Here is an 11,613-nt window from a genome sequence, read left to right as displayed (position 1 = left end):
GTTCTACACAAGGCCAGAAAGAGTGAGGCGGTCAGGCTCAGCTATCATGCTTTCCTTATCCTTTGCCCTGGCCCTCCTTCCTGCTTGGAATGCACATAGAAAGTAGAGGTGCTGGAGGCCAGACAGTACATCTCCAGCACTAGATAGCGAGTGCTGAACACAAAGAGCAAGTTCCCGAATCCGTCTTGTCATTGTATGCAAGGGTCCAGCCCCGGTGAATCCAGGGAATTCAAAGTGGGGATGGCGTAGGCAAGGATCAGGAAACAACTGCTTAATTAAATGTTAATTAAGGATATAAAGAGTGATTAAATAAAGATAGCTCAGTGAGGAAATTCAGTGGAGAAAAGAGGCTGAATAATTCAGCCAGAAGGTGAGAGAAAGAACGACACGGGGAGACCAAGTTTCGGTGAACAAGGCCCGCACTTTATTTTCCAAAGTAGTTTTTATACCTTAAGTTATGCATAGAGGACAATGGGGGAAGGGGTAGAGTCATGCAGTAAGCCAGGCTTTCTTCCTGCAAACATATCATATGCAAAAGTTTAGGTGATTTGCATCATCTTCTGGCCCGGAGGCCTGTTAACATTTTAAGACCCTTTCTTCAGAAAACTTATTTTTCTCTAAAGGTGATTAGTCAGGCGCCACCCTCCAAAAGCATTAGATAAAGTTGCATTCCTACAGAGCAAAGGTGTGGTGGGCTATAACAAGAAAAGAATTAACTCAAGGGTCCAAGGTTACAAACATTAAAGCTACTGCTACTGCTGCTACTCACTTCAGTCGTGTCCGACTCTGTGCAACCCCATAGATGGCAGCCCACCAGGCTCCCCTGTCCCTGGGATTCTCCAGGCAAGAACACTGGAGTGGGTTGCCATTTCCTTCTCCAATGCATGAAAGTGAAAAGTGAAAGTCAAGTCGCTCAGTCGTATCCGACTCTTAGCGACCCCGTGGACTGCAGCCTACCAGGCTTCTCCGTCCATAGGATTTTCCAGGCAAAAGTACTGGAGTGGGGTGCCATTGCCTTCTCCGATTAAAGCTACTACTTACACCAATTATATTAATCAATACACTGACAGGGACACAGCAGGTAAGGGATGTGGAAACTTAGCAGCAAACATTGGCCCAACAAGTGAAAAACCCTTCACCAATACAATTTCTAATCAATCTTTTAACTGCTCAAAGGAATCTGTATTTAAACAGTTTAGAACATCTCATGCCTCTCACAGTTGGGAGGCTCTGAACAATCACATGTGGCCGGAAAAACCTATTCAGGCAGGCTAGAGGACTTCCAAAGGATCCTGTTTGTAGGTTGAAACACTGTCACACCCAGGAATTATTAACTGGAGCTGTAAGTTAACTTTTTTCAGAGAGAGGTAGTGGAGGACAGCCCCCCGTAAAGTCAGAGGTGTAGGTGAGAGCACAAAGCAGAAAGTAGGCAGACTCTGGTTTTGGGGGTAGATGCTAGAGAATTTCCAGGGGGACTCCTGAGGCTCAATCCTGCCTTTGCGTATGCCTAGCCTCCTTCCTCATGACCTTTGCCACGGGCGGAGCTCCTCACGCCAGCTCCCAGCAATTGTGGAGTTACTACAGCAACCTTGAACTAACTGCCTACTCTGACTTAATGCTGTGTGAGAAAAACACAACCTTCATACATTTATTTCAGCTGTTGCGGGGGTGAACAGAGGTTTACAGCAAAATGCATTCCATGACAAGATTTGTGCTGTCCCTACCCCTCTACATAGGAAAATGCCAAGCTTGTGATAAGTACTCACCAAATGTTGATTGATTAGATAAATAAATAGCTAATAAGAGAGTTCAATAAAATGGTTAACTGCAAGTATTCAGAAAAATCCAGTTTCCCTTAAGCATGTAAAACAATATGATGAAATAAACAGTTCCTATATAACACCACACTATAAAATATCTAAAAATAATCTAACAATGTGCAAGATTAATATGCAGAAAAATTATAAAACTTGACTACATATTAAAATACATTATGTCCCTAGACTAGAAGACATGATACTGTAGAAAGATTAGTCCTTCAAAAATTATCATATTTAGATAGATAGATATATCTACTTTTGCCAAAATTTGTCATTTCAGTTACCTTTGCTTTTTATATGTTTGTTTATTTAAGCTTTAAAAATTAAAATTATTTGGAAGAGTGTGAAAAAGGTCAAATCAATATCTTTAAAAAGCAATTGAGTTGGATGATACAGGGGATTTGTCCTGTCAGATAGTATACTCTAAAACTTTTATTCAAATGGTGTGGTACTAGCACAGGAATAGATAAACAGAAGAGAGGGATAAACAGAATTCAAAATCAAGGGGGATTTATAAATGTTAAAAGTGGCATTTCAGGTTGGGGCAAAATCATACTGCCATACTAACATAAAAACTAGTTCCAGATGAATTAAACATAAATAAAAATTCTAAAGAACAACAAGCAAACATAGAAGGTCTTTAAGAAGTAGTTAAATAGCCATGTTTGTGGAATGCAAGAAAAAAATATAGGATATATGGTCCTATAGACCTCAAGCTTCCATTCAAAAGACTTTGTTGGGTACTTCACTTGAGACCCTGTGCCAGGTACTGGGGATGGTATTTTGATGATGTCTGCAGCCTAGAGGAGTTGGAATTTAAGCTGCAGCAAAGAATATTTCAAGTTAATATCATGGGGATTTTGGAGTTAAACTTTGGCTGCTGTCTGTTTCAGAATATAGTGCATCCCATCCCATTTGAAGCCACGAGACCCTTTTGGAATGCTTGGTTTTGGATTAATGGAGTGCTTGTGTTGAGGTGTCTGTACATCTAACCCTGACCTCAGAGTTAGCACTTGTGTTAAAATTGAAGGTGGAAAGAGGATAGGATGGAAAAACCAAAAATATATGTAGTTGATCTTTTTATTTTGGCTTCCTGCCTAAAATCAGTCATAATGAGTTGGATTTAAATAACAGATCATGGAGAACTCCTGAATGACTGGGCTGACTGCCAGAGCAGTCCATTTCACAGGAAGAAAGATATAGATTTCTTCCCACTCATTTTATATGGTGAGGATGATTCTGTGCATGATGGCTGCATTTATTATTTAGAGGGAGAGTGGGATCAGCAGACTCTTGTCCTGTCAGCACTAAAAATTACCTTTTTAGAAATTAATTTAAAAACCACCCCCAGAAAAGATCTGCTATTCTCTGACCTCATATCAAGAACCTAAAAGATTTAGTATGCCCCTACTAAATGTTTTTTTAAAGAGTCTAACCCTGAAGAAAGGAAATAAATGATTAATCTCAGTACTACAGGGAAACCTCTCAAATAACCAGAGAATTTGTCACAACTCTATAGCTCATCCAGTGTGACAGGTCTGAAATGTTACGTAGCTCAGTCCTACAGAAAAAGCTAAAGATACCGTGGTATAGAGAGAGATGGGGTGAAGGAGGGAGAGAAAGCATTGGAATAGCCCAGCTTCGTTTTGTCTCAAGTTTCAAGTCTTGTTTTATCAAAGCAATTAGGCCAAGTATAAGTCTCCAGATTTGTTGCAGTATTTTGCAAAAGCAGTTAAGTAACAGAAGACTGACATCCTGCTTCCTAACATGGCCTACTTCTGACAAACTTTCCATCTCCTTATGGCCAGGTCTGCAGTAACTCGGGAAATTTCTTCAAAGGAGCAAGCCTTTGAATGCCTTTCTCCACCCCAGTGGCTGGTTCTTTGATCTTTGGACATCTGCCCACCTGCTTCCCAGGATTAAGTCTCTTGGCCCTGAAGGAGAAGGTGGCACCATTCAAAGTCAAACCCAACATTTGTTCATATTCTTTGCTTCACAGGGTTAAAATGATTCTGTGAAGCTAGAAGTCAAAAGGCCAACTGAGTCAAATTTGGTATAATTTGCTACTTCAATAACCAAAACAACTAAGTAAGATATACAGTCACTTTACCTGTAGTAACACCTATAGGAAACATCTGAAGTTATTTTTGGTCATTATAACTTTATTTTTATCTCTATTTTTCCTTGTTGGAAATACATATGGTATAAAAGGATAAATAATGAAATATAAAAGTTGAAAAATAAAAGCCCCTTGTCATCTGAGATGTAGTCACCTTTTATAATTTATGTATATCCTCAACCTTTTTCTATACATACACTCCATATATAAAGATTTTTTAAAAATCAGGGTCAGATTATATATATGTTGTCCTATTTTTTTTAACAATATAGCATACACATCTTTCCATATCAGTACCCGCATATCTTGTGTCTCATGATAAGTGTATGAACCATTGCAAACAGTGCTTCTGATGGAGTTTCTGACTAAGGAGGAAGTGAGTGAATCTGGGAGCCTCATAAACAGGTCCAGTACAGCCTGTAGAGCATTAGGACTGAAGTTCCTCCAAGCTCACTTAGCTTACATGATCCACTAGCTCATGAACCCATTGTCCCCTTCTTCTCCCCCTCTTATCCCTTGCTGCTATTCTGTACATATGAAATTCACCTCTATCCCAGTCTCCCCAACCAGCTTTCAAGCAAACCAGCCCCAGAATCTCCCCAGCCTTAGCTTCACAATTTATAGCAGCACCCAGTAACCTAGATGCCAAAAACCTCTGTTCCTTCATTGTTTACAAGGTCCCGTTAGATTACTTCCCTCCCACCTAGATCTCTAAGAACATTGAGCAGAAGCTGCAGGTCCATTAAAGAAGAAATTAGAAATTCAAGCAGTGGGAAAATCTCTCTGCCTCATGGAGAGTTTGGCTCCTGTGTGATTGATACTGGAAGCTGTTGGAGTTGCAAATGGACAGGAGTCAGGGGCCAAGAAAACTAAAACTGACAATTAATTGGCTCTTAACCCATCACATCTTTTAAAAAGGAAAACATACCCTCAGTGCCCCACCCAAGATAAAAACATCAAAAACCCTAGGAGAGGATATGCAAAACCAGACTGCGTATGTCTAATTTGACAAAGGGTTATTTAAAAATAAATTGCTCAAGGCAAAGCACAGATGAAGAGAGTTTCTTTGGGCTTTGGCCAATTCTTCACTAATAAAGTCTGCTGGCCCCAGTGAATAGAGCCAGGACCAAGGAAAATAGTCTGCAATGAAATATTTGTCTCTTGGAACATTACCTTGCTCTTGTTTGGGTTTTGGTTTTGGTAACAGCTTAATTGAGATATAATTAATTATTTAAAGGGTACAAATTAATGATTTTGAGTATATTCACAGAGTTCTGCAACCATCACTGTAATAAATTTTTTTTGTATAAATTAATTGGAGACTAATTACTTTACAGTGTTGTCGTGGTTTTTGCCATACATTGACATGAATCAGCCATGGGCGTACATGTGTTCCCCATGTGTAACCATCACTGTAATAAATTCTAGAATTTATTTTCATTACCCTAAGAAGAAACCTTGTACCCATTAGTAGTTGCTCCATACCTTCAGCCCTAGGCAGCCAATGATCTACTCCTATCCATATGGACTTGCTTTTTCTGGACATTTCATATAATTGGAATAATATAATATGTGGCCTTTTCTGACTGGCTTCTTTCACTTAGCATACTGTTTTCAAAGTTCATCCATGTTGTAATATGTACCAGTACTTCATTTCTTTTTTATTGCTGAATGATACTCTACTGTATGGATATACCACATTTTCTTTATCCATTCATAAGTTGAAGGGCATTGGATTGTTTATCACTTTTTGCCATGAATATTCACATACAAGTTTTTTGTGTACACCTGTTGTTATTTCTCTTGGGTATATACCTAACACTGGGACTGTTGGGCAAATGGTAACTGTGTTTAACCTTTTGGGCAAACCTTTTTCCAAACTGGCTTTCCCATTTTATATCCTCACCAGCAATGTATAAGGGTTATAATATCTATCCTAGTGTGGGTATGAGATGGTTTCACAATGTGGTTTTAATTTGCATTTCTCTCCTGGATAATAATATTGAGCATCTCTTCTGTTTATTATTCATTTGTATATCTTTTATGAAGAAACATCTGTTCAGACTCTTTGACCACTTTTTCTATATTGTAGGAGTTCTTTATGTATTCTCACTATGAGTCCTTTATCAGATCTATGATTTGTAAAAACTTTATCGTAACTTCTGGACTTTTAAATAATTTTTCCTGAAAGTATCCTTTGAAGAACACATTTTTTTAAATTGTTATGATATCCAGTTTATTTTTTTCCTCTGATGGTGCTTTTGCTGTCATATTCAAGAAATCATTGGTTAGTGAATTCTCTGGTGGTCCAGTGGTTGGGACTCCACACTCCCAATGCAGGGGGCCCAGGTTCAGTCCCTGCTGGGGAACCAGACTATGCATGCTACAACTCAGAGCCTTCCTGCCACAGTGAAGACCTCGCATGCTGCAACTAAAACCTGTCACAGCCAAATAAAATTCTAAAGAAGAAAGAAACCCTTTCCTGAGAGTCATAAAAGATTTACATCTATGTTTTCTTCTAAGAGTTTAGTCATTTTAGCTCCTACACTGAGGTCTTTGATCCATTTTGAGTTAATTTGTATATGGACTAAGGTAGAGGTCCAATTGATTCTTTTGAATGTGAATATCCAGTTATCCTAGCACTGTTTGTTGTAAAGACGGTTTTCCCCATCTAATTATCTTGGCGCTCTTATCAGTAATCAGTTGACCATGAGTTCTGTCCTATAGACATGTAGGTGAATTCTGTTTGATTGATCTTTATGTCTATGCTTATGCCAATACCACACAGTCTTGAGTACTGCAGCTTTGTAGCAATTTTGAAATTGTTTCCTGTGAGTCTTCCAACTCTGTTCTTTTTCACAGTTGTTCTGGCTATTCTGGATCTCTTGCATTTGGTAAAGATACTAGGATCAGCTTATCAGTTTTGTAGAGAAATCAGTTGAGATGTTGATAGGGATTGCATTGAATCCATAGATCAATTTGGGAAGTATTGCATCTTAGCAATATAGCATCTTCCAGTTCAGAAACACAGGAGAGATGTCTTTCCATTTATTTAGGTCTTCTTAAGTTCTTTCAACAATGTTTTGTTGTTTTCAGAGTTTAAGTTTTGTACTTTTTTGGTTAAATTTATTCCTAAGTATTGTATTCTTTTTGATGCAATTATAAATGGAATTGCTTTCGTATACATATTCATTTTCTGAATGTTTGCTGCAAGTGTATAGAAATGCAATTGATTTTTTATATTGATTTTATTTTGCAAATGTTCTGAACTCATTTCTTACTTATAATAGTTTTTTTAGTGAATTTGTTAGGATGGTCGATTATAAGGTCATGCCATCTATGAATGTAGGTAAGTTTTACCTATTCCTTTCCTATCTGAATTCCTTTTATCTAATTTTTTTGCTTGAGTATTCTGACTAGAACCTCTAGCACAGTGTTGAATGGAAGTAGTGACAATGGAATTCTTGTCTTGTTCCTGATCTTAAGGAAAAAGAAAGTATTCAGTCTTTTATTATTAAGTATGATTTAGTTGTGAGGTTTCTGTTATTTGGTGAATGGTGAAGTTCCTTTCTATTCCTGTTTCTTTAATATTTTTATCGTGAAGATTGTTGTTTCTATTAATATAGTGTATTACATGAATTAATTTTTAAATGGTAAACAAGTCTTGCTTTTCTGGGATAAGTTTCACTTGGTCATGGCTTGTTTTAGGTTGACTTGTGTCCCTGGAAAAATGTGTGTGTGGAAGTCCTAACTCCCTGGACCACAGAATGTGACCTTATTTGCAAATAGGATCTCTGTAGATATCATTAAAGATGAGGTCATACTGAATTACAGTGGACCCTAATCTAATGTGACAGATGTCCTTATAAAAAGGAGAGATTTGGACCTAGACATGCACATGGGAAGAATATCATTTGAAAATTGGAGTTACACTGCCACAAACCGTGGAACTATAAGTAGGTAGGAGAGAGGCCTCCAACAGATACCTCAGGAACCTGAAGGAACCAGTCCTGCCAATGCATCAATTCAGACTTCTAGCCTGCAGAACTGAGAGAGAATAAGTTTTTGTTGCTTAAGCCACCCAGTTTGTGGTGCTTTGTTATGGCAACCCTAGCAAACTTAGACAATATATTCTCCTTTTTATATATTCTTGGGTTTGGTTTGCTAGTATTTTGTTGAGGATTTTTGCATCTGTATTCATGGCAGATGTTGGTCTGTAGTTTTCTTTACTTGGAACTCTTTGGAGCTATTTTCTTATTGTTTCTCTAGGCTTACCAGGTACACCTAATCAAAACCTGCTTTGAAATGAATTTATTCCCAGTGAGACAGAAACATTACTCCTGATAACTCTATTGTCTCTCCCCACTTTTGAACTTATTCTTGTTATCATATTATATTACTGTTACACCTATATATATTTCAAACCCAACAGTGGATAAGTGTAATTATTACTTTATATAATTTTATGTCTATTAAAGAATTTGAGAAAAGAAAGGATAGGAAGTCAAGTCAGTCAGGTCAGTCGCTTAGTCTGTCCTGAGCATGAATGACATGCTCAGTTGTGTCCAAATCTTTGCAACCCCATGAACCGCAGCATGCCAGCCCTCCCTGTCTATCACCAACCCCCAGAGTTCACCTAAACCCATGTCCATCGAGTCGGTGATGCCATCTAACCATCTCATCCTCTGTCGTCCCCTTCTCCTCCTGCCCTCAATTTCCCAGCATCAGGGTCTTTTCAGATGAGGCAGCTCTTCGCATCAGGTGGCCAAAGTATTGGAGTTTCAGCTTCAACATCAGTCCTTCCAATGAACACCCAGGACTGATCTTCTTTAGGATGGACTGGTTGGATCTCCTTGCAGTCCAAGGGACTCGCAAGAGTCTTCTCCCACACCACAGTTCAAAAGCATCAATTCTTCGGTGCTCGGCTTTCTTTATAGTCGAACTCTCACATCCATACATGACCACTGGAAAAACCATAGCCTTGACTAGACAAACCTTTGTTGGCAAAGTAATGTGTCTGCTTTTTAATATGCTGTCTAGGTTAGTCATAACTTTTCTTCCAAGAAGTAAGCGTCTTTTAATTTCACGGCTGCAGTCACCATCTGCAGTGATTTTGGAGCCCAGAAAAATAAAGTCAGCCACTGTTTCCATTGTTTCCCTATCTATTTGCCATGAAGTGATGGGACCAGATGCCATGATCTTAGTTTTCTGAATGTTGAGCTTGAAGCCAACTTTTTCACTCTCCTCTTTCACTTTCATCAAGAGGCTCTTTGGTTCTTCTTGACCTACTGCCATCAGGGTGATATCATCTGCATATCTGAGGTTATTGATATTTCTCCCAGCAATCTTGATTCCAGCTTGTGCTTCCTCCAGCCCAGCGTTTCTCATGATGTACTCTGCATATAAGTTAAATAAGCAGGGTGACAATGTACAGCCTTGACGTACTCATTTTCCCATTTGGAACCAGTCTGTTGTTCCATGTCCAGTTCTAACTGTTGCTTCCTGACCTGCATACAGATTTCTCAGGAGGCAGGTCAGGTGGTCTGATATGCCCATCTCTTTCAGAATTTTCCACAGTTTGTTGTGATCCACACAGTCAAAGGTTTTGGCATAGTCAATCAAGCAGAAATAGATGTTTTTCTGGAATTCTCTTGGTTTTTTGATGATCCAGTGGATGTTGGCAATTTAATCTCTGGTTCCTCTGCCTTTTCTAAAACCATCTTGAATATCTGGAAGTTCACGGTTCATGTATTGCTGAAGTCTGGCTTGGAGAATTTTAAGCATTACTTTACTAGCGTGTGAGATGAGTGCAATTGTGCTGTAGTTTGAGCATTCTTTGGCATTGCCTTTCTTTGGGATTGGAATGAAAATGGACCTTTTCCAGTCCTGTGGCCACTGCTGAGTTTTCCAAATTTGCTGGCAGGAAGAAGAAAGCAAAAGACTCTATTTATAGAGCTTGTTATATTAACCTTTTTCTCCATCATTCCTGACACTCTTCATTTGTACCTGATTTTCTAAGCAAAGAGGATGCTCTGAAGATTCTTGGTGGAGGAAAAGGGATGGTGGTCATTTAAGTATGTACAGTTATATTTGAGGACAGTTACTCTTGCAGACATGCATAAATGCATTGGGGGTGGTCCCAGGGATAGAAATCAGGGAGGTAAGTTAGGAGGCAGTTGCAGCAGTCAAGGTACAGGTTCATGGGAGCCTGGCTTTGGCTTGATTTGGGCTCTATTGCCTTGTATTTTGCCTTGTGGAGCTGGGAATGTCTAAGACAGTGTGAAAAGGCACTGACTCAGAGCTGAACATGGATAGGTACACTCCTCACGACTTGTTGATGCACTGAGGCCAATCTGAGAATGAACCCACGATGGGAAAAAAATGCCTCGTCTGGTAATTTGACGGGCCTGAGAAAGACTTTCCCATGGGAAGCCTCTGTGGCGAACATGATGCCTAGCAAGTAAAGCCCATCCCAGGCAATGGTGATAAAAGAAAATTGCCACACAGCTATGTGTGAATGCAAGGCAGGAGGTGGGAGGAGGGGAAGGAGCGAGTCCTCCCGTGCACGTGCCCCTGCAGCTGTCAGGGATGAGGTTACAGACCATGGACGAGAAGGCAGAATTCCCCTTCCCTTTCCCAGGGCAGATGACCTTTCAGAAATTAAACAAATCAATTCTGTGTCCTCGGAGGAGGCATGTTTGACTGCCTTGATTCAATGGACTCCATTGTTTTCAGGTGAAACCAGGTGATTCAATTCATCACTGATGTCTTCCTTAGGAGGTTTTGTCTGTAAATTTTTCTATGGAATAATTTTGTAAGATCTGGATTAGACATGCCACTACACACAGTTTAAAGACACACATACACACACAAAAGATAAAGAGCATTCTCCCCTAAGTGCAGAGACATCGGTGCTATAGACCACACATACTGGTTTTTCTAGTATACTAGGCAAGAGATTAACCAAGACCTGAGTGAGGTTGTGCTTATAAAGGTTCACTTGCAGAATGTTCATGGAGAATAATCGAGGGTAGCAAAAAACAATGAAGTTTAAAAATAACTCATCTGTCAAAGAAGCAATCAAAGGGAGAATTAGAAAAAAAAAATACTGTTTAGCACGGCTGGTTTCATACTACCAAGTGGTCTCAAAATCATTTAATATTGTTTGAAATGACTGTGCCCCTTGGCATCCATGGAATTAAATGCAAGTCTTCGCTGAAGAATTCTCTCAAAAGTCCAAGGAATAAGCTGTCACGGTCAAAAATTTAAAACGAAACCAAACAAAAATAAGAAACAAACCACTGTGATAACAGACAGCAAGGGTAAAAGAGTCTTCCCATATTAATATTATGAGATACAGATTATAAAATAAATATTTTCAATATAGTTAAATGAAAGATGAGGTTGGACATATAAACCATTTGAATAAGGAAAAAATATTTTTAAAGTGATCAAATAGGTCTGATAACTGAATGAATGTTTGGAAATGAAAAATATCATTGAAATTTTTTGCCATGCCATACAGAAAATGAAAATTTTTACAAATTCAGGTATATCATTTCTGTTACCTTTATTTTTTTTAGTACTCTATTTAGAAGTTACGTTGGTGTAAGTGAAAGACCGAATCCAATTTCGTATTTTCCAGATGGCTACCCTCTTATGCTAATACTATTT

Source organism: Bubalus kerabau, chromosome 11, assembly GCF_029407905.1.
Source record: "Bubalus kerabau isolate K-KA32 ecotype Philippines breed swamp buffalo chromosome 11, PCC_UOA_SB_1v2, whole genome shotgun sequence".
In the NCBI taxonomy this organism is placed as follows: domain Eukaryota; kingdom Metazoa; phylum Chordata; class Mammalia; order Artiodactyla; family Bovidae; genus Bubalus; species Bubalus kerabau.
This window is presented reverse-complemented; position numbering follows the sequence as displayed.